General features: G+C 44.1%; 1 protein-coding gene across 1 annotated transcript in view; it reads left to right on the top strand.

Annotated features, from left to right (window-relative positions):
- The first annotated feature begins 1237 nt into the window (after positions 1 to 1237).
- FAM107B (family with sequence similarity 107 member B) overlaps positions 1238 to 23002 on the top strand; it is a 127167-nt gene continuing 105402 nt past the window's right edge. The window contains exon 1 of the mRNA XM_058022562.1: positions 1238 to 1345. The gene's annotated coding sequence lies outside the window, so the exon portion shown is untranslated. The remainder of the gene's footprint in view (positions 1346 to 23002) is intronic.

The raw sequence follows: 23002 nt of genomic DNA, 5'->3' as shown, positions 1-23002 counted from the left end.
ACTGGCCAGTTATGGTCAGGCTGTGTTGAGGCTCTGGAAGGAATCACGAGTTTTCCTTTAGTATTTTTTAGCCTTTCTGTATTCTTTCATGTAGTTTAGTATAGTATTCTTTAATATAATATAGATCATAAAATAATAAATTAGCCTTCTGAGAACATGGAGTCAGTTTCATCTTTCCTCCCTTTCTTTGAAAATACCACAGGGCGATGCAATGCTTCATGTCTGGAGGAGGAGCTGGGGGACAGATCCTGCCTGTGCTGCAGGAGGGTGTGCTGCACATGGGGTGCCCACCCAGTACCCCATCTTCCCATTCCTGACCATTTTCCCATCTCAACGATGAGCATATCAGCCAGAGCCCTGGCAGCACATTTTTGATCCAAGCCAGTGACAGATGAACGAATTGGGGGTTTATCGCTAATAACCACCCGAGCAGCGTAACCAGAGCCAGTTTTGCTATTGTTATGATGACACTGATACAGTGTTGATGCTGTTATGGCTGCAGAGCTCGGGCTACATTATCTTTTTGCCTCCTTCACCAGGTAACTTGAGGCCGTGGCACTATTGATTGAGGACTGCTGGTGCTGGAGCATCCGCTCCTGTAACCGTAGCCTGCCGGGGCTATGGGGCTATTGTGAGGGCTTTGTTCAGCTGCTGACAGCTCCCAGCAAGAGCATGCGAGGGCTGCAAACGTTTGTATTGTGCCTGCACCTCTTTGCCTTGTGGACAACAGGAGTGGGCTGCAGGGAGGAGATAGCGGGCTGACTTTGGTGGAGGACGGAGCAGGAGGTGTAGCACCCCACTTCTGAATGCTCCTAACAGCAGAAAAGGGGGTGCTCTCTCCAGGGAAGCCTGGAATGCCAGCATGCCAGGGCTCTCATTTTGGGCACTGCTGTGGATGTGAGTGCAGCCTGTTGATTATGCAGCTGTGGAAAGCAGGCTAAGCGGATCCGATAACCTGTCATCCAAGATGCATCCTTTCCCTTGCTCAGCCCTGCTCGCCTGCTTCGGAAACACATCTGAAAACACTCCATTTGAGCAGCCCAACGCAGCTCCTGTGTCCATGGAGGAGGAGGAGAAGGCAGAGGCAGCCCCAGCCGTGTGCCTGCAGCCACCCACAGCAGCAGCAGCAGCCAGCAGCATCGAGCACGGGGGAGAGAGGGACAGCAAGGAGATGTTCAAAGGCAGCAGGAGCTCTGAGAAGCAGAGCAGCTCCAGCAATCACTCTGCTGCTCAGGCAGTGCCTGCCACCACCCTGCCAGCAGTGTTTGCTGCTAAACAGCTGAGCCAGGAGGTCATTGCACTCTGCACCCACATCCCCAGGCCCTCCATCATCCACGTGCCAAAGGTGAGTGCTCTAGGAGTCCCTGTGCAGCAAGGTAAGAGAGCTGGCTCGCTTTTACTGAGTACAGAAAGGGTAGGGAACAGAAAAATCCACGGGAGTATTTACCTTGTATTGGTTGGCATGTGGTCAGGAAGGGACTAATGGCTGTTCTCACTGAAAAAATACAATATCACAGCTATAGCTTTCCTGCTCTATTATCAGGAGCCTTAGGAGATGTTTGTAATAATACCAGGCACTTTTACAGTATGTTTTGATCACTTGCCTTCCTATCTCTTGTTGATCTTCCCTTATTTTGGATCTCATCCAAAATCCCTTGAAATGAACAGGCATCATTTTTTCCCCCCTGACTTGAGTGAATGCTGCATTTTTGCCACCTCAGCCAAGTGCCTCAAGGCTGTAGAATCCCTTTTCCATCTTATTTTTAGCTTGTGTGTGTTTGGAGACAACAATAAGGTTTTGAGTGCAGTTTTGGTGAATTCAATTTATTCTTGCTTCAATAAGATCACAAAGTTGGGTGTTTTGCCATTGTTGCTACTAAAATAATAAATAGTAATGGACAAATGGTGCTGCTCTCATTTTCTCTTGGCTAGGTAACTGGAGATCACAGGCTTTCCCCCCCCCGATAAACACTGAGGAATAGAAGCCGCATGTGGGACTCAAATTCTTCATATCACAGCTTTTGTTTAGGAGTCCATTCCTCTCCCAATTTCCCTGCCAAATCACCTTTATTCAGAGTGCTGCTGTTTGCTTCCCCTTCACATCAGGCAGTACTGTGCTTGGCAAAGATATTTGTCCTTCTTGTAGAACAGGTGCTAGAAAAAGGTTTAATGTGAGATATATCTGCTGGAATGAAGAAACTCATCAGAATCAGGGTTTCCAAGCAGGTTATGCTGCAATTACCAGAGCTGGGAGCTCTTAGACCACCTCAGTCCTGTTGCCATCAACCACAGCTCCCACACAGAATATAGGTAAATAATATAAAGAAGAAATAGAGTTGCCCAAGAACAATAATTTGTAGAAGGGACTGACTATGAAGGTGCTCTGGATTCTGAAGAAGAGCTAGCTGGCCATTATCTGAGGATGGAGTCAGTACATTTACTCCTTCTGACATTCAAGGAGCCAAAACAGATGTTATCAAGGTCTCCCTCACGAGCTGTGGTTTCACTTTTTTTTGTTGCTTCCCTTCTGTAAAACATTTCTCTGGTTTCACTTTTGTTGTTGATGTTGGATTTTGTTGTTTTGCTTTGCTTTGTTTTGCTTTGTTTGGTAGTGGTATTTTTGTTTGGTTTTGGTTTCTTTTGTATGGTTGTTTTTGGGTGTGTTTTGTTTTGTTTTATTTTGGGGGTTTTTTTGGTTTTTTGTTTTGGGGTTTTTTCCTTGCTTTGGAGGTTCAGGGTGGATGTTAGGAAAGGCTTTCTCACCTGGAGGGCAGTGCAGCATGGGAGGAGGTCACACAGAAGTGATGGGAGTGCTGTGCTTGGAGGATTACAAACTTGGCTGGACAAATCAGGGCTGACCTGGCATACCCTTGGCAGCCATCTGGCTTTGAGGAGGAGGCTGGAAAAGAGACCTCAGGAGGCTCCTTCCAGCCACCATTTGTGTGACTCTGTGATGTCTGCATTTTGATGCATGCACACAGCTTGTAAGCATCTTTTTGCTGTCCCTGAGACAGCTCTTGTGTGGCATTTTCTGGGGTCCCCCATGGCAGGAAGGAATGAACCTGACTCCATGTTCTTAGAAGGCTAATTTATTATGATATGATATGATATATATATGATATTATAAAATGCTATACTAAAACTACACTAAAGAATAGAGAAAGGATGCAGACAGAAGGCTACAAAGAATGATAATGAAAACTCATGACCCTTTCTCCAGAGTCTGACACAGCCTGACTGTGATTGTTTATCCAACATGGGAATTGTTTTAATTTAATGACCAATCTCCAACCACATTCCAAAGCAGTAAAACACAGGAGAAGCAAATGAGATAATTTTGTTTTCCTTTTTCTCTGAGGCTTCTCAGCTTCCCAGGAGAGAAATCCTGGGCAAAGAGGATTTTACAGAAAATATGATGGCGACACTCTTGGTTTTTTAATGGTGCTCTTGGTGTGATGCTTTTGGCTTTACAATGGTTTTGTGACAATTTCTCCCCTCTGTCTCCTCCCTTTCAAGCACTTCATCTTGCCTTTTCTGACCTGCTGCTCTTCCCTGTGCTGTCAGAGCCACTGTCAGCCCCTCTCCCAGGCTGTGAGTGCTCACTGTGGCAGAAAATGTTCCTTATGTTGGGCACCTCAAACCTCCACAGGCTGTGGTGCTGGAACAGGCAGTGCTGAAAGGGCAATCCATGCTTATGCAGTGGTGGAGCAGGGATTCTGCTGGCTAACCTGAGCCAGGGGTGTCTCCAGGAGTACACATGGTCCAATTTTGGAATAAAATTTATAAGAATCTGCAGTCAGAGGAGAAGTCAGGAATGGGCCCAATCCCTCTGGATAATCTGGGTGATTCAAATTCAAATACAAGATACCACTTCAAATCTTTCATCACTGGTTTTAGGGATTTTTTAAAGAACAAGCTCCAAAAGAAACTTCAGTAGGGAGTGGGAAAGAGAGAGGGAGGTTATGGTCAAGGCATGTGTTGGGCTGGGGACCACACACACTGCTCCTGGTGTGAGAGGGAGGAAGAAGATGGAGAGGAAGGAGGGTGGGCGGCACACAGGACATCTGGTGTACATGTAAGGGAAGGGACTCAGGGAAAATGTGGTCCATGAGGAGAGAAAGAGGAGCACAGGATCTCTGTGAGCAGGGTGTGGGTGGCCTTGGTGGGAGGGTAGAGAGGAAAGGAGAGGAGGAAGCACAGGGCTGATGGAGATCCAGGGCTGGAGCATTTCAGTCCCAAAGCAGAGCTCATGCCTGTCCTAAAATAGCAATATCCAGACATTGCTTAAGGAGCCAGTGAGGCCCAATGGAGAACACTGAGATTTCCATCCTCCTTGTCATATCGGAATTTCCCTTTGTATCTCAGTGTCTCCAGCTATAAAACAGACAGAATTTGTCCTACTTCCTATGCAATCACAGTGAAATCTATAAATTAAAATAACATCTAGCTGCTGAGTGGCAAAGGCAAACATGCTATGTCCTTACAGGGATCTCACAGTCCTACACAGGAAATCTTTAATTCATGTTCTTGCATCAAATTCTTCAATAATAGCTGAATTAATGTGAGGATAAATGCTCATAGTATTTTGTCTCCTTCATTTCTGAGATTACATCAAGGAGCTAATGACAAAACACTGAGAACTTCCAGCATCAAGACCTGCTGTCTACCTGTCAGCATAATCCCTTTCAAGCAGAGAGCATCAGTCCAGTTTTCACTAAGAGCAGCATACAATTCTCATTTGAACACATAATATACTAATTAAAGAGATCTTCCAGCTGACCCTCCCTCCTGGGACATGTAGTCACATATTTTGGATTACAGTGGAGTTGCATGCATGTAACCAAATCCAGAATTTGATCAATTATTCCTTTTATGAGAAGACTGCATCTGCTCCAGATGGAGCCAAGCTTAAATCTGATATAAACATGATCCAAACAGAAATTAGACATGAAAATAATTACCAAAGAGATTGAGTTAGAGTTATTTGGTCACAATTACCATGGCAGCAATATGCTTGTAAATAACCAACCATCATTTTAATATTATGGGGTTGCTTCAGTAATAAAGCATGATTAAATTTCAATGAAGTGCTTGACATCTTACATCTTTGTCCTGATTCTGATGTGTAAAGAATTAATTCTCTTGTGTTTTGTGTGCTGGAGAGTCTTTATCAGCCTTTACAAGGCCATAAATCAAAGCTGCCCGAACTAAAGACAGGAACTTGCTTGTCTGGTCTTTCAGCCTCAGCTACAGCATAAAAAATTTCTCATCTTTTATTTCCAAGTACAGTTTTAGCAACTGATAAAGTCTGGGGTGAAAACTTAGAAGAAATCCTTATTGCTCTGAACCAACAACTGTGCTATGACTCCAATAAATGTTTCATGTTGACAAAAGCATATCAGTGACCCTTTCTACTTGCAATATCACTCACCTGACTTAAACTCTTGACCTTCACAGCTCAGATTGGTTTATTTTCCAAAACAAAAGAAGCCCAAACATCATCCAATGCATCAAGGAATCATTTTTTTCCCTTTCAAGCTATTTGAGCTACCAGAAAACCAGAAACTGAGAGCTTATACCAGAGATCATGGGAATGTCCTGGATGAAGATTCCCGTTGTTCCTGGGAAGTCTTAAAGAAATTGGCCTCACCTGCAACTTCCTAGATAAAGTGCCAGTCACAGCTTCAGGGTACACAGAACCCTTCAGAGGATCTCATAGCTACTTTCAAATCTTGAATATTTAACTTTGTCTGTTTTGCATTTCCACCTTTTTGGTACCTGGAGCAGCTCCTTGGCTAGAGAAGACACTCAGTGGATTTGACACAATGAAGTTTATTTTCAAGACTCTGGACATAACACACAGACAACAAAATTCACAACAACTTTACAGGCTATGGCCCAGAACCGACCTGAGTGTCAGGCTAAGGATGTAAAACGAAGCTGGTAGTGACTTGTCACACATTTACAGGAGGGGAAAGTGCTCACTGAGTAGAGACACAGGACTGCAAGGATGAGCACAGTTGAGATGGAGGATACCCACCAGCAGTGGCCTGGGCAAAGCCCTGCACTGAAGTTACACCCTGTAGGCAAGCTCCATAAATACACTGAATATATCAACAGCCCATTGAAAATAATGGGACTTCTCACAGTCAAACTCACTGATAGATTTGTAACACCAGCTCCTGGGGACACAATGCTCCTGAGGATTCCTGACACTGAGGAATAGAAGCCACCTGTGGGACTCAAATTCTTCATATCACAGTTTTGTTTAGGAGTCCATTCCTCTCCCAATTTCCCTGCCAAATCATCTTTATTCAGAGTGCTGCTGTTTGCTTCCCCTTCACATCAGGCAGTACTGTGCTTGGCAAAGATATTTGTCCTTCTTGTAGAACAGGTGCTAGAAAAAGGTTTAATGTGAGATATATCTGCTGGAATGAAGAAACTTATCAGAATCAGAGTTTCCAAGTGGGTTATGCTGCAATTACCAGAGCTGGGAGCTCTTAGACCACCTCAGTCCTGTTGCCATCAACCACAGCTCCTACACAGAATATAGGTAAATAATATAAGGATGAAATTGAGCTACTCAAGAACAATAATTTGTAGAAGGATGAGGATAATTGAGATGGAAGATACCCACCAGCAGTCATCTGGGCAAAGCCCTGCACTGAAGTTATACCCTGTAGGTAAACCCCATAAATACACTGAATATATCAACAGCACATTGAAAATAATGGGACTTGTGACAGTCCAACTCACTGATGGATCTGTAACACCAGCTCCTGGGGACACAATGCTCCTGAGCATTTCTGGCACTTCTCATGCTCTCCTGGGAAAACAGCCCAGGGTGGCTGTGCTCAAACTCCCCTCAGGAGCTGGCTGGCCCTGTGTCTGACTGCTGCAGGAACCATTTCAAGTATGCTTTGGGAGTTGTTAAGTATTTTGATAAGCAGCTAAGAACTAGCAGGAAAAGAACATAATTACTTGGTGTTTGGCAGCTGCTCAGTACTGAGCTGTCCTTTTGCTTACCTTGGCAAAGGCTGCACTGCACCCCTCAGCAGAGGGTGTTTGTGATCATTTCATCATATAGGACTTGCACAGGGATAGTCTTTTCTCCAGCAACAAGGAAAAACTACTTTTATTTTCCCCAGTATTATTCTGGTGCAAATTTGCTTTAATTGAATCAAATTAAACCCAAAGGATAAACCCATCTCTTCCAAGTGCTCTAGCTGGGTGCCCAATCTCAGGCTGTGGTTGCCAGAGGAGCATTAACACCCTTGGCTCCTTTGATATCTGCAGGAGCTTAGCATCTCAAATAAAACAGTGTCATTTACACAAATCACATTTATATTTTAATGCTTTGGCAAATTCATTAGGGAGATTATGGCCCTGGCCATTTGGCCATAACCCTCCAAGAGACTTGAGAGAGTCCTTGGACAGGATTGATTTTTTTTCCCCCTCTCTGTTTCCTTGCTCTCTATGACCAAAATCTCTTACTAGAGCATGCTACTGTAATGTTTCCCTTCAAGTCTCCCTCTTAATCTTGACTCTGTAGCTGGCAGCTGTCTGGGGAGAGTGTGTGTGCTGGCAGTTCCTCACTCTCAACATAAACAGCACCTAAGTGAAACCAGACTTTCTCATTACATTTTTCTCTTTGCTCTCCACTCCCACACAAATACAGAGGTAATGGCAGCTCAGAGCCTTTTATGCTGGCTAACACACAACTCATTTTCCTCCATGGCCTGCACATATGCAAAACAAAATCCATCTTACTGGTAGAAGCAGCAGGCTCTGGTCAAAGAGACGCTGTGTCCCATCCCAGGTTGTGTTGTCCCCAGGCTGGCACATGCCTGCACAGAGAATGATCACTGCCAACCCTCTCCCACCTGCAGAATTCCCCATCCCACAACTCCCCTTTCCTCCCTCACATGGCATTGCTTAAGCTGACCCCAACCCAAATGGTGCAGTTTCCCCTGTTTGACAAGAAGCTTTTGTTTTTGCTTTTTCTGATTCTCTCTCTCGCCTCTCACTTCCTCAGCTTGCATCAGCTGGGTTATTTTTTGCAGAGGGGTTATGCAGTTGCATTTCAGCTGCTGTGCTACAGCATCTCCTGCCTAGCAGAGTGATGAGGGACAGCCTAAGAGCTTCTTTTAGCCCTCTGCCACACTGAAACCCATTCCAATAGCTCTCAGGAGCAATGAACCTCCTCTGTGCCAAAAACAATAATAGTGGAGCTTTTATAGAAATATAGAAACAGTGGAGCTTTCAGGGAGTGCTTGGAAGTAATTTAAAGGGGATCAAGGAGAATTTGTGAAGTTTCATGAAAGGTACTTCTGAAAACAAGATATTGTAACAGGAGCACTTTGAAACCTCCTCTAGGAAATTGGAGACCTCATGAAACTTGACAGGTTTTGGGTTTCATCACCAACACAGAACAGCCCAGGGTCAGTGAAGAGTTCATAGCCCTTCCACTCTTAGGGTGAACACGAGGGTCCTGGGATGCTGCTGTGTGAGTAAACACTGGCATCCCTTTAGCATTCAGGATGTGGCTTTTGCTCACTTTAGCATCTGCAGAACTGCTACTGTTTTGTCACCACATTTCTCTTCACAGACAAAAGCAAGGCACGATTCTTCCCAAGAATATTTCTGGGCTTCACATTCTCTGAACTTCAGAGAAAGAAAAAACAATTCTTATCTCATTTAATGTGCCTGTGTTGTGCCAAAGTAGAATGCAATATGGAGATTGTTTCCCAAAGTGATGGTGTTTTGTTTCCTTGGCCTATCAGTATCAGGGCCAGGGGTGTGTGTGTGTCAGGACTGTCAGGTGACAATCATGACATTTTGTGCAGTTGAGTGCTTGGCAGATTCAGTTTAGATGTAATATAATATAGTGTAATATAGTACAGAATAATATAGTATAATAAAGTAATTAATTAGCCTTCTGATAAGATGGAGTCAGATACATCATCCTCTCCCCTTTATCAGGGTCAAAAATATCCACTGTACTATTCAGCTCCATAGGTGTTCAAGCCCTGTGTGCATGTTCTCCACAGCCTTGCTCTGAACTCAGTGTGGATGTTATGGTAACATCCTCCTCCCTCCTGCCTTTCAGTAAATTAAAGGGTGTTTGCAACTCTTGGGGGGAGATAAGATGCAGTTTGAATCAATGGAGTAATTACAGAAGAATATGATACTAATGGGACTGATTTGAATGCATATCTAAGGATGAATGCTGTGGCTCCCTGCCCAGACAGTGCACACTTTCCCCATGATGAGTTATTTATGACTTGACACATCACAGCTCTGCTGTTTTGTCGTTGATAAAGCAAACTCTGTCAATATTGTGCATTTTCACTGATCCAGGGCTGGCTGCTGAGCAGTTTTCACATCTGGTACAGCCATGGCCACTTGTGGTATTTGCTGGGTCCTCAGGATGGAGGGGGAATTGAGAATCTGACTCCATGATCTTAGAAGGCTAATTTATTATTTTATGGCATTATATTATAGTAAAGAATACTATACTAAAACTATACTAAAGAATACAGAAAGGATACCAACAAGATACTAATTAAAAACTCGTGACTGACTCCTCAGAGTCCTGACACAGCTGGACAGTGATTCGTCATTAATTAAAAACAATTCACATGAAACCAATCAAACAATCACCTGTTGGATGAACAATCTCCAATCACATTCCAAAGCAGCAAAACACAGGAGAAGCAATTAGATAATCATTATTTTCATTTTTCTCTGAGGCTTCTCAGCCTCCCAGGAGAAGAAATCCTGGGGAAGGGATTTTTCAGAAAATATGACAGTGACAGCCACTCCCTCTGTGTCAGCAAAAGCAGAAGAGAGAGGCTGATAGAGCTTCACCAAGGGCAAGTTGTGCCTGAGTGGCCACAGAAGTGTCCTTCCTTGGTGGAGTGATGGCACCAGTGGACATGAGAAGAGCTACTGATCTCATCTACCTGGACTTCTGGAAGACCTTTTATATGGTCCTCCACAATATTCTTGGTTTGAGGTTAGTTTTAGCAACCTGGGAAGTTCTGTACCCAAGCAGCCTGATCCAGCACCAACCTACTCATCAGACAGCAGGGCTTTGGGGACTCTGCCTGTGAATAAAGATCAAGCCTTACATGAACCTGACCTTATTTGTCCAGAGACATAGAGCTCAAGAAATCCAAAACTTTATCAATTATATATATATATATATATAATATCTGAATATAATGATAAATTGATAATGATACACAGAGTATATATATATTAAATATATATAATATTTATGTATATAATATTTTTATATGGAAATATATATACATACTATATATAATATATAAAAAATACACATAATATCTATATATATACTTTGTGTATTTATATATAATTATTATATAAATAATATGGTATTATATACTATATATTATAATATATATTATATAAATGAGAATATATATTATATATCTATCATATCTCTATTACATATATTTTTACATATATGCATTTTATAGTATTATTATATACATAATGTAGTATTATAATATATAACATATATAACATTATATATTATATATATATTTATAGATTATATATATACATACTATGTATATAATATACTATGTGTATCATTATCAATTTATAATTATATCCAGATATAATAGATTGCAGTATAAATATTTTGAGTCCTTCAGAGTGCACTCTGTGTGGAATCACACACTTCTGGCATGACAGCATTCATCTTTGCTTCTGCTTGTTTTCTTTGTACCATAGCCATGTGTTGAGGACAGTTGTACCCTGTGATATTATTACATCTAATGCACTGGGGCTGGGTGTTAAAACAAAGTCTTGATCTGAAGGGCCATGGCTTGGCAGTCCAGCTGTACCCTGAGATCAGCATTCAGCCTCTCCCCAGACAGCACACCTGAATACTGAGCTTTAGAAAAGTATTATCTAAGCCATAAGAATACAGGTCTAATTTCTTGATTATTTTCAATGGAAACATTTAGACCAAAACCAGTGCACCAACAGTACCAAACCCTCAAATCATCTGGGCCATTAATTCCTCTAATAAAACTACTGAGCACAGCCAGACCCAAGGGTTTGATATGGAGGGTCCCTCCCAACGGGGATTGTCACTGATTTCAGAGCATCAGATGCAAAATGCTGTTGTTCGGGCTCTGCTTCAGACTGTGCACACACACACAGAGCTTTGTGTTGGGTAAGGACTCCAGTGGAGGCTGAACACCCCTCAGAGCAGTGGCAGGCTGCTGTAATTTGGGACTAAACATCTGCTGTACATTTGGAATGGAGCCCTGTCCTGTCTGCCTGTTTTCCACACACCAGCAGTCAGGATTCTCCAGCTGCTCTGTCCAAATTGGTGTTTTTTGTAACTAGCACTAGCAGAAGGGACCCTTAGCTCTCTGCTCTGCCACAAAGCAGACAGATGCTGTGCTAAAAGAGAAAGCCTTCTCAGGGATCAGGGCTGCCCTCTCACCTGTGCACACACACAGCTGCCTCCAGCCCTGCTGCTCTACTGGCTGCATGAAGGGAAGCTAAGCACACAGCTAACAAATAATTCAGTGGGTACAAGTTGCTGAATGATATTTAGTCCCAAATGCCACAAACCATGTGTTCCTTGCTCTGCAATTTCAGATCTAAATAGTGGGGGTTAGTAAAAAGATCTAACTGACCTGTTTGCTGACAAGATTTGTGTCTGTCCTTTGGTTTAGTATCAAAAGCAGTGGCTAGATGCCAAAAGATAGTTTTTCGGTACCTAAAGTGAAATTTTAACAGATACTTCTTGCTGCTGAGTACCTTGAGTCCTTCACTTGTCGTGTACAGGAACCAACCCCTGCTAACCAAAACTGGGCAATGAAAAGCAGTAATAGGGCAGGACCTTGTTTCAGTGGTAGATCTCAATCTTCCACAGCCCAGCTGTGTTACCATCATATTTTTGGAAAAATCTCTTTGCCCAGGATTTCTCTCCTGGGAAGCTGAGAAGCATCAGAGGAAAATGAAAACAATAATTATCTGATTTGCTTCTCCTGTGTTTTGCTGCTTTGGAATGTGGTTGGACATTGTTTACCCACAGGTGGCTTTTTCATTTGTTTCATGTGAATTGTTTTGACTTTATGGCCAATCAGGATCAAGCTGTGTCAGGACTGTGGAGAGAATCACAAGTTTTTCATTAGTATTTTTTTAGCCTTCTGTCTGTATCCTTTCTCTATTCTTTAGTATAGTTTAGTTTAGTATTCTTTAATATAATATAGTATCATAAAATAATAAATCAGCCTTCTAAGAACATGGAGTCAGATTCACCATTCCTCCCTTTGTCGGGAGGCCTCACAAATACAAGACAGCTGCATGATCTAGAACCTTCCAGAGGAAAAAGTTACTAAGTGCAGTATGACTTTGCTGTCCAGGTTGCAGCACAATGAGATTTCAGATGACTGGTGGTACAAATTCTTAATGGCTGAGTGTTGTCTTCACCAGCAACAGTGCTCAAGTGACCCAGGCATCAACACCTGCACTGAATGATGCTCATCTCTCACTAGAGTGGGGCATTTTCCAGACTTTAATTTCTGTGAGCAAAAGTCTGCCTTATTCTCTATGAAGACCACAGTAATGTGTGTTCAGCTTCTTTCAGTGTCTCAATGGGAAGGTCCTTTCCTAATATTAAGCTAAATTTGTCCTCTGATTCCACAAATCTGTCCAAAATCTCTTCTGTTTGCTGCCACCTTCCTTTGCAGACCTGCCAGACCCTGACAAACCTCTCCTTTAATGTCCCAAGGCTTCATGGTACTCTCTGTCCCAATGCTGAGTGGGTATGTCACCTCCTAGACATTAAAAGCAAATGTGTCTCAGGCAAAAATCAGTTTCAGTTCTTCTTCCTTCTACTCAGCTCTAAAACCTGAGTGAGCTTCACTCCTTCATGTTGTGTTTTTCTCCTCTCTCTGGAATTTTTTTCCACTTTCTCTGCTATTATTCAATCATATGTGATTATTTGACAGAAGCATCTAATATTCATTATGCTGCTACCATTAAATTCCCATTATGCACAAACATCCACACTTTGCAGCTTTTAAAAACTGTGACATTTGTAAATGAGAAATTTAGAAAAAGCCCACTAGAAGAGATTTTTCGTGTTTCAGCCAAATATAGTCATATAAATAATTTCAAATGCTGCAACCTCATAATTTCAAGACAAGGTTGTTTTTATTGCACAAGAATTCAGCAGTTCCTCATCTGCTATTATAGCTTGGTTTAAAAGAAAAGCATGTGAAATCAAGTCCCAGACCTTGAGATCCTCTGGTCTGAAATCAAGCGCAATTTCTGGAAGGGAAGAGTGGCAGAACCAGCTCTCAGGAAACTCAAACAATAAACCCAAGCAGTAAAAGAAAATTATTTATGCTGAGTCACCATCCATTAGCAGAAAAATCTCCCTATTAGGATGGAATCTGTTGTACAATTTAGAGTAGTGAAAAAGAAAAGTATTTAAGGTACAAAAATGAGATTATAGATACAGGTAAATGTATAGGGAGCAGGGGAGGATTTTTGTGCCAACAAGATTCTCTCTGAAAGTCACAGTCAGAGCCCGTGGGTGCCTGCTGCTCCTGCCCCAGCACAGCTCCAGGGACAGCAGGGACTGGAACCAGATATTTGGGCTCTGACTGAAGCCAGTGCCCTTCAGCAACTGCTTGTCCTTATTTTTCTGGCTATAAGTTTTTGTGGAATTCTCCAGTTTTCAGAGGGATTTGTCTTTCTTGCAGGAGGATTTTCCCAGAGGGCTTTGCTCATACATGTAGGGCAGAAAGCAAGCACAAGCAGATTTTAATTAAACTATTCTTTCAGCTCCCCAGGCTTGTGCAATTTAGCTTCTTCTCAGAGATAATATTAACACTTACATAATTTTTCAGTATTGTTAGTTTTGCTTGTGGAATTGCACTGGCAAGAAACCCCCTGGAAGCAAATGCTCATTGAATACTATTGTTTCCATTCCCTTCAGCCATCATTTCTCAGCCAAAGAACAAATGTTACCAGCAACAGGAAGGAGCTTGATTTTCCAACAAAATCAGCAGAATTGCACATGCAGAGAACAAGCATAATATCTCACTAAGATCTGCCTGGTTAAGGGAGTTATTTGTCAATAAAATGTTTTAAAATTAAATAGAAATTGGTACTCTCTGTAGAGGACTGAGGTGGGAGACTTGGAAATCAGAGGCAGAGGTGTGGAGGAAGGGAGAGCAGGGGGGTGTGAAGTGGAGGGGACCTTCCAGTGGCCCCCAGTCAGCAGCTCTGCCCCTCTCCTGACCCCTGTGTCAGCTCATGAGCACCCTGATTGCCATCTGAACTGATAAAATAAACACCACCCCACTGGAATATCCCAGGATTGGCCTGTCAGGGCACGAGCTCAAGCTTTGCCCTGCTCTGAAGAATGGACAGATAAACAGGAAAGTGGATTGAGTGAGTTAGTTATTACACTGCCCTCCAAAGTGCAAACCCTGAGCCACCTCATGTCAGAGGCTCAGCGTTTGTTGCAAGCACAGGGAGAAGGAGCAGCTCTCCTGAATCTAAGTGCAAAGCCCAGTTAGGTTTAAACCCCAAGAGGGAGGAATGCAAATATAATGCAGATATAAAGAAGCATCTGGAGCCCAGTGTGCTCTCTCAGCAGACTGTGGGTGCCAGACAAAGCTGGGATCATGTCAGCAGCTGACACTGACACACACTGGGGAGATGTCTCATCACCATATGGGCTCCAAACCAGAGATGTGCTGCCACTCCTCCCTTTCACAGGGTGAGATGCTCAGGGCCTTCCCCTGCCCTCCTCTGTTGTCATTATAGTGCAAGAGTTCTATTGTCATTACATTGCAAGGGTTCCATATTGCTAGAGTTTTGTCCCTCCTTGGTGTTTCTTGCAGGCAGCTCCTCCAGGCACTGACTGTTCCTTGTCCTCACAGCAGCCAACCAACTCCAGTTCCCTCAAACACCCAATCCACTCTTTTATAACACTCTTCTTACTGGCTACAGCTGTGGCCTGTTAACATCAGGCCTGCTCCTAATCTTTGATAATTAACCCAGCTGCAACTCTTTATGGGGCAAGATTACTTTCTATACTACCTTTATTTACTCATGTTCTAGGCCCCTGGGCTCCCCCATCTCCCTGGGCAGGGGTGGATGCAGGAGAGTGAGCCCTGGCTGTACCTGCCCTTGGGCCATGGACATCACTCCCCAGCACAGGAGGGGACTATTTGAGCTCAGAGGGTTTTTGCATACCCAGAACTCTCCCCCATATCAGGTTGCTGTTGATAATTGCTGCCCTGAGATGTGCAGGATGTCTCTGCTTTGGCCTGCGCAACTGAAGAACGAGTCTGGACTCTTCAGTTTTAGGTCTTGAGGTTGTTTATTAATTTTTATCTATAAAATTTTCTTTCTGCACAGCCAAGATTGCTCAGCAAGGCACCAAAGGCACTCTGACCGCCCCTGAGGCAGTGTTGTCTTTTTATACTACAAACTACATATAACATATTTACACTTAATTCCCAATACCTATCACCTATGTTAGACAGTGAGCTTCTATTCTAAACCAATCCCAAAGTGCCAACATCACAGCAGAAAATGGAGAACAAGGAGAAGAAAGAAGGACAAGACACACCCAGATTCCTCCATCTTGTCCCCATAACTCCCATACCAAAAATCCTAAAATCTACATTTTCACCCTGTGAATATTTTATTATTACACCATTCAAACCTGTATGACTTTCACGTCCTCATACAAAGCTGGTAACTTGCTCCAAGGGTGAAAATCAAACCCACAGGTGTTCTGGGCTGTGTGCCAGGGTCTCTGAGCCCCCTGGCAGGGGTTCTCGGCAACTCTGGACACCCAGAGGGATGTACTCAGTTCTGACACCCCCAGCCTGCAGGACTATGTGGAACACACAGGTTATTTAAAGAAACCATGCTGCTCTTCAAGATGCACCAAGGCATTGGAGGAAAGAAGTCTAATTTAATCTGATGGGTTTTTCATGACAACTTTCTTTCCTAAAGTTCAGTGTCACTGTGATTTTCCTCTCTGCTCTGATGGCTGTCACAGTATGTGGGTCTGGCCCTTTGGTCCTTTTCCACACTTTTTGCTTTCCTCTCCTCTCAGCCTGCCTTTCATCTTTTATTTCTTAACATTTCTCCCTAAAGTACATGTGCTGTTATAAAACTTGACCTGGCTTTTGAAATGCCTGTGTAATGCATAATAGGAAATGCTAGATATGGGATCTGGAGGATGCTGCTCCCCCACTTCCTTCCCAACCTCTCCAAAACAAACAAATAATTTAAATTTTTGGGCTGATGAGCTCTGTGAACTGGTTTTGCTCGAGGCTTTGGACCCAGTGCAGTTGGTTCAAGAACAACCAGGTGGAGTCCTAGAAAGGCAAAGAATAAATGCAGAGGGTGTGAGATCTAACCCAGCCCATCACCCAAGAAATCCCAGCCCATGGGAGAGCATGGCCAGCAGGAGGCAGAAGTGGGAGGGGAAAAGAAACTCCTAATGCTGAAAAACTGCAAGTTTTGGGAGGTGACTGAAACCTGTCTTGGTCCTGCTTCCTCTGCTGTTCCTCCCGAGGTCAGTGTGGTTTGAACAAGAGCAGCACAGAGACCTGACGGTGTATTTTGTCATTTCAATCTTTTATTCTTTGTCCCAAAACCATTTCATGCCTGAAATGATGTCTCTTTCTGCTAAAGGAATCTTTATTGTTGTTTGGCAAACAGAACAAAACAAAAAGCCAAGACGGAAAACTTGGACCAGCTCTAATAGCTTTATTAATATTCACCACGACTGTATGTCAGAAAGCTCTAGTTTCATAAAATGGCTTCTAAAAGTATTGATGTTTGCTAACAGTGGGGCTATTTTGGCTCTGCTCTTCTGTCTTTCCTGGCTGTATCATTAAATGCATCACAAGGGTGACACCAGCCAACCTCCAGAAATACCCAACTACAGTGATGCTGCTGATTGTCTGTAAATCATCACTTCAAAGGCTTTTAATGTGTTCTGGCCCTCAGTCCTAATGGATCTCTGAGGATGCCAAAGGGCAATAAGATAATGGTTGTGTGTGTGCTTCCCTGCTCCTGCCAGGCTGCTCTGTGCAGGTGGGGCTGGGGCAGGAACCCAAACCAGCTGCATTGCACATCAGGCCTGCAAGTGAAATAATAAGGAGCAGCTTAGGAGGATTACTGAACTGATGCAAGGGGTTGGCATCCCATCATCTCTCTGCTCACCCCAGGGGAGTGTGGTGAACATGTGTGATTCATGTTCTGGGTCTTGCAGAGGACACGGGCAATCTAATATGGCAAGGCAACTGTTTTTCAACAAGAAATTAGAAGTGAGCTACTCCACTTTGGATTTTTAACCTCTTTTTATCTTTTAGTCCATTGAATGGCTTGAAAACAAAGGCGGGGAAGTTTGGGAAGGAATGTCCCAGGTAACTGGGATGCAGGGATCTGATGCAGGGCTTTCCTTACTTCAAATTATAACATATCCTATCCATCATTATCAGGAGATTTGTGGGGCTGATCCACTGCCAAGGTCAGATTAGGAGCTCTGGAAGTTCAGCTTTGGTTTCAAAGGGAGATATTCAGGCACTAATCCTTTGCAGGTCTGCACAGGAATGCAGAGGGGAGTGGTCTCTCTGCTGAGGGACTGACAGATTCATTCCCCTGCTATCTGCACAGAGCTGGGCTTGGCAAGGGCAGCAGTGGAAGGCAGAAGACATTAAGCCCTGCCTTGCTGAGAGAAGCAAATCATGGTGGCTTCCCCCTCCTGGCAGCTCATTTCCCTTTCCCTTTCCCATCTTTTGTCCCCCTTCCTGCCATATCTAGGTACCTCACAGCAGCTCTGGCAGCTGCACCCCCAAATTGCTACAGCTCTGCCAGTGGTTTCTCTTCAGCACCTCCTGTTCTCTGAGAAAAATCATGTACAGAGCATGGTGGCTTGTTCTCAACTTAGGGAGCACCTCCTAAACCAGCTCTACTCCCTGCTTCAGAGGGACTTAAAAACAAAACTGTCGCTGTAGGACGTGAAAGAACACAAGCGCACACCGCTGTTCTCAAGGTGAAGAAAAAAGAGAAGTTTATTTTCTAACTCTAACATTTATAGTTTTCTAAAAGTGACAGTGGATTGGAGGGTGACAGTGCCACCTCTCCAATGACACTGGACAAGCTAACAGTCTATCAACTTTCTCTTCTTCTATAAAGGAATGCAAAACAATGAGTTAATTACAGAAAGTGTGTGAGAAAGTTTGCTACAAAAATGTCAACATCAAAAAACTTAGAAAATCTTAAAAAATCAAGGTGACACAAAATCTCCTGCCTAATATTTGCAAAGCCTTCTACAGAGCAGAGTCTGCAACCTCAGTGCCCCAAGCCTGCCAGGTCCTGCTGAAGGTGAGGTGGTTGTTCTTTCTGGACATTACACCTGGATTGAAGGTGGATTACAAGGAGGTACTTTCTTACACTTTTGGAGCATCTCCTGTTATAACCCAGATTTTGCAGAGCAGCCTGTGCAGACAGCACGTGCTTCAGGTTTGTGTAGTGGCTCCTCACCTGCCTTCCTCCCCAGCAGAGCCTTCCTCATCTCCAGAGTCCTGGCTGCAGAGGGAGGATCCCTTTTTCCTCCCAGCTTTGGCCTGTAGGTTGACACATGGATCAACCTTGCCCCATCTGCTCTCCTGCCCTCTTTGTTTGTCCCCTCTGCTCCCTAATTTCTTGCCACAGTGGGACTCAGGAGGTTTGGAGCAGATTTTGGTGGGGCAGGGAGCAGTCTGACCACAGCAAGCCCAGACATGGGGCTGGTGTCACCACAGGGCTCTGCTGCAAACACTGAGGCTCACTGTGAGACACAGGCTCCATGCTCTGCTGAGCTCCCTGCTCCCCAACCTTGTCCCTCCAAACATCACTGCAGGATAAGAAGCTGTCCTGAAAGGGTTGGGGTGAATGGGTTCTCCAGAGAGCAAAACTGCTCATGGACAGCTCCCACCCACAGAGCAGGGCTGCTCCATCCTTTCATTTCCACCTTGATCCGGGATATACCCTGGCAAGCAGCCTGCAGGCTCGAGTGACCTGTTGGCCTCCATCCCCTGCTTGCACAAATTCTGCAAGGAAGTCTGTCAATACTAAAACACCCAAGAAATGAGTTTGTATCAAATTCCTCTGTTCTCTCGTCAGACATTTGAAATCAGACTGTAGCTGACAGCCAAAGGTTGGACCACTTCACATTCCTGGGATAGAAGTTGCTTTCCTTCACATCTTTCATACTGGGAGCCTCTCATTTATGGTACTCCCACATCCTTGCAGGATAAAATTGCTCATTTCTGCTGATGTGGTCATGCAAAGTCCTCTAGAGAATTAGAAATCGCTGCCTGTCTTCAGAATGTTGATGTAATAAAAAGAAGGCACTCTGAAAGAAATCCATGACAAAATGAATAGCCTGAAAAGGCAGAATCTTTATGCACATCTAATCAAACCTCCCAAAGAGCACAACCATTGACTGTTATATAGAAATATCCCCACAAAGAACAACAAGAAAATTCAGCAGCTTTTCAGCTTGTCTTTGAAAGACATGTCTGTTTTACTCCATCAGTTTTGAAAAGACATTGCTTAGAGCTAAGGAGCATGAGGGTTTTATTCAGTTTCTACAGAAAAAGAAAAGGGGATGAAGCCTTCTTCTCACTGCTGATGGCTGAATTTACTTATTTCTCTAAATTCTTGTATCTTGAGCCTCTTGTAGGCATTTTTGCCTGGTTAACTTCTAGGAATTGTTCCTCAGTAATGAAAAATTCCTTGTTAGCAGCATCCCAAACACCACATTCCTGATGGGCCTTTGAACTCATGGGAAGGCAACACCTTCCTTTTCTGGAAAGCAAATCTGGACCAAGGATTTGGAAGTTATTTGTGCTTGGAATGCAGAATGCATTTGATAGGAATGCAACTGTTTGTTCCCTGCCAAAAATCACACCTGTGAGCCTTTGATTCAGGGAATCCTATTGTGATGAAAAAGGCTTTGTAAAACAGCAGTGCAGCCTCCCCCTGTGAAACAGAAGATTAAATCCTGATTACCCTGCTGTTGACTCAACTGTTAGCAGCTGAAATATTATTTGCTCAACACACTTAACTCAGTTATGATCTGCAGAAAGATGCTGTGGTTAGAGTGATTCTGAAACACAATGGAGCTGCACAACTTCCCCATTAAAAGAGAATTATTCTTATTTACCAAAGGGAAAATTAAAAGCAGGTTTTCACGAGAAGTTCAAGCCAGCCCAGCTCTGCCTGGCTGCCAAAAGGGACAATCCTGCTTGCCTGTCCAATCCCATCCAACCCTGTTCCTGGCTGTGCATTTCTGCCACCCCCACTGTGCCAGGCTGGCAGATGTGGAGCCACATGGTGAGGCAGGTCAGCCTGCTAATCTGGCTGAAAAATGAGCCACCAAACAGATCCAACCGGCTGGAAGCTGCACCCCAAGCTGTGCTGACACAAGGGAGCAAGAAGAAACATGCAGCCAGGGCAGGGAGTAGGCAGGACCACATCTTTGGGTGACAATATGGGCTCAGATGGGCTTAAACTGTGAGCTGTGGGTGTAGGGGCTGAGGGTCAGAGCAGTGCTGGGACTGGTCCAGCACAGTCAGGTCCTGCTTCCCTCAGGGGTTTTACAAGCAGAGACCAGAAAATCTCCTGGCCAAGACAAGAGGAAGGCTGGTGCTGGCTGCAGCCAGAGAATGAGGGTTGAGTGTGGTGGGGACCCAAGCCCAGCAGTCTGGCCAGTGCCCACACGTGGGAGCACAGCACCAGCTCTGCCCTGCCAGGGCTTGTTGTGGTCAGGAGCTGGCTTGGAGATCCCAACCCTTTGTGTTCATGTTGATATAAAGCTGTAAATGCACATGATGGCCCAAGAGAGAGATGGTGCTGGTGTCTGCCATGGACAGGCAGTGAAGCATTTGCTGGGAGGGGCACAGGGAGTCCCTGTGGTGGTGTTCACAGGGGTGCCAGGATGAGGGAAGAGATGAGGATCTGACTCCATGTTTCAGAAGGCTTGATCTATTATTTTATCATATATATTATATTAAAACTATACTAAAAGAATAGAAGAAAGGATTTCATCAGAAGGCTAGCTAAGAATAGAAGAGAAAAAGAAGGAATGAATAACAAAGGCTTCTGTCTTGGACTGAGAGTCCAAGCCAGCTGAATGTGATGATTTACAAACAACTTTATGTGACCAATCACAGATCCACCTGCTGCATTCCACAGCAGCAGATAATCAATGTTTACATTTTGTTCCTGAGGCCTCTCAGTTCTCAGGAGGAAAAATCCTAAGGAAAGGATTTTTCAGAAAACATGTCTGTGACAAGTCCCCAGACCTTTTCTTCTCATTCCTGCACAAGGGTCAAAAGATTAATTTCCTGGGGCAATAAAGAAGGGAGTAACCCCCTCCACATTGCTACTACCCCGTGTAACATGCATTTAACAACTTGTGCAATATTAACAACTCAGTTCCCACTGCAGCTGTGTCCTCCCCCAAAGCTCACATTATATGGGCTGCTCCTGGATCACAGGATTCAGTACACCCTCAGTGAGGAGATCTCTCCCCAGATATCTTTTCTGTGGTCTGCATTTCTGCATGTTTCATGCTGTGCTGCAGGCTCTACTCAGCCTCCTGTGGCATTCACATTCTCTGAAAAAATCCCTTCACCCAGAGTTTTTCTCCTGGGAAGCTGAAAAGCCTCAGAGAAAAGGAAAACAATTCTTATCTCATTTGCTTCTCCTGTGCTGTGCTCATGTGGAATGTGTTTGGAGATTGTTTACCCACAGGTGATTGTTTCATTGCATTCTGCTGTGAGTTGTTTTCACTCGTTGGCCAATCAGGGCCAACCTGTGTCAGGACTCTGGAAAGAGTCAGGAGTTTTCATTATTATCCTTTTAGCCTTCTGTAAGTATCTTTTCTGTATTCTTTAGTATAGTATAGTATTCTTTAATATAATATAGTATCATAAAGTAATAAATCAGGCTTCTGACGACATGGAGTCAGATGCATCACTCCTGCCTTTGTGGGGGCATTCCCTGCATTTAAAATAGCTTCCAGCTCTGAGCTGATGCTCAGTTCACCCCTCCACATGCCACCTGCACAGAGGGGGGCTGGAGCAATGCTGGGCATAAATCACTGAGGAGGAACGTGCCCATTAAGGGAGGATGTGACAAACCCCTGCACTAAGGCACCCCAGGGCTGTGCATCTTGTTTTCATCTTGTGGAAGCAGAACATTTTTAGATGATATTTCTACCAACTCTAGTGATGTTCAGATAAAAGGATTTTCAAGGGTCTTTGGCTCATTTTCCTGTCTCATCCAGCAGAGGAGTGCAGCCCCTGTGATCTGGGTGCTGGGTGTCCAGGGAGCTGAAGCTGCTGCTGCTGTTGCTACCCACCCTCCTTGCACTGTACATGTGCCATTAACTGGTTCCCAAATATTAACAAGGATTTTCCTCCTAGCATATCCCAGCTAAAAATGTGGGAGACCTCATCTTGAGCCAGCAGGAGCTGTAGAGACAAGGCTATAAGGCCAAGGAACAGGCAGAGCAGTTGAGGCTGAGAAACTGTCCTTCAAGGCTCCCACAACACAAATTCAAGATCAAATTTATTGTTTAAAGTCAGCCCAAAAGCACAGTCCATCCTCTCCCTCTTCCCCACACTGCAGGCCTGGTGCTGGATTGAAGGTTGGTGCATTTACAGAGTGACCAGGGATGGTCACCAGAGTGACCAAGTGCTGGCACTGAGCAAAGAGCTTCATCCTAAACTGATTTGCTTCTCTGAGGGTCCCTCCTGGCTTTCAGCTCTGGTCCCATGGAACTGTTCTGCTAGACAAAACATTTGCTGGAATTGTTAAAACTGCTTTGCTGATAAAGATCTCACCACTCCCTCCCCCAGAAGCTCTACCAAGCTTCAGCAGAAATCAGAGCGCACAGAGGCTGCTGTTC

Source organism: Melospiza georgiana, chromosome 4 (genome assembly GCF_028018845.1).
Source record: "Melospiza georgiana isolate bMelGeo1 chromosome 4, bMelGeo1.pri, whole genome shotgun sequence".
Classification (NCBI taxonomy): domain Eukaryota; kingdom Metazoa; phylum Chordata; class Aves; order Passeriformes; family Passerellidae; genus Melospiza; species Melospiza georgiana.
This window is presented reverse-complemented; position numbering and strand designations above follow the sequence as displayed.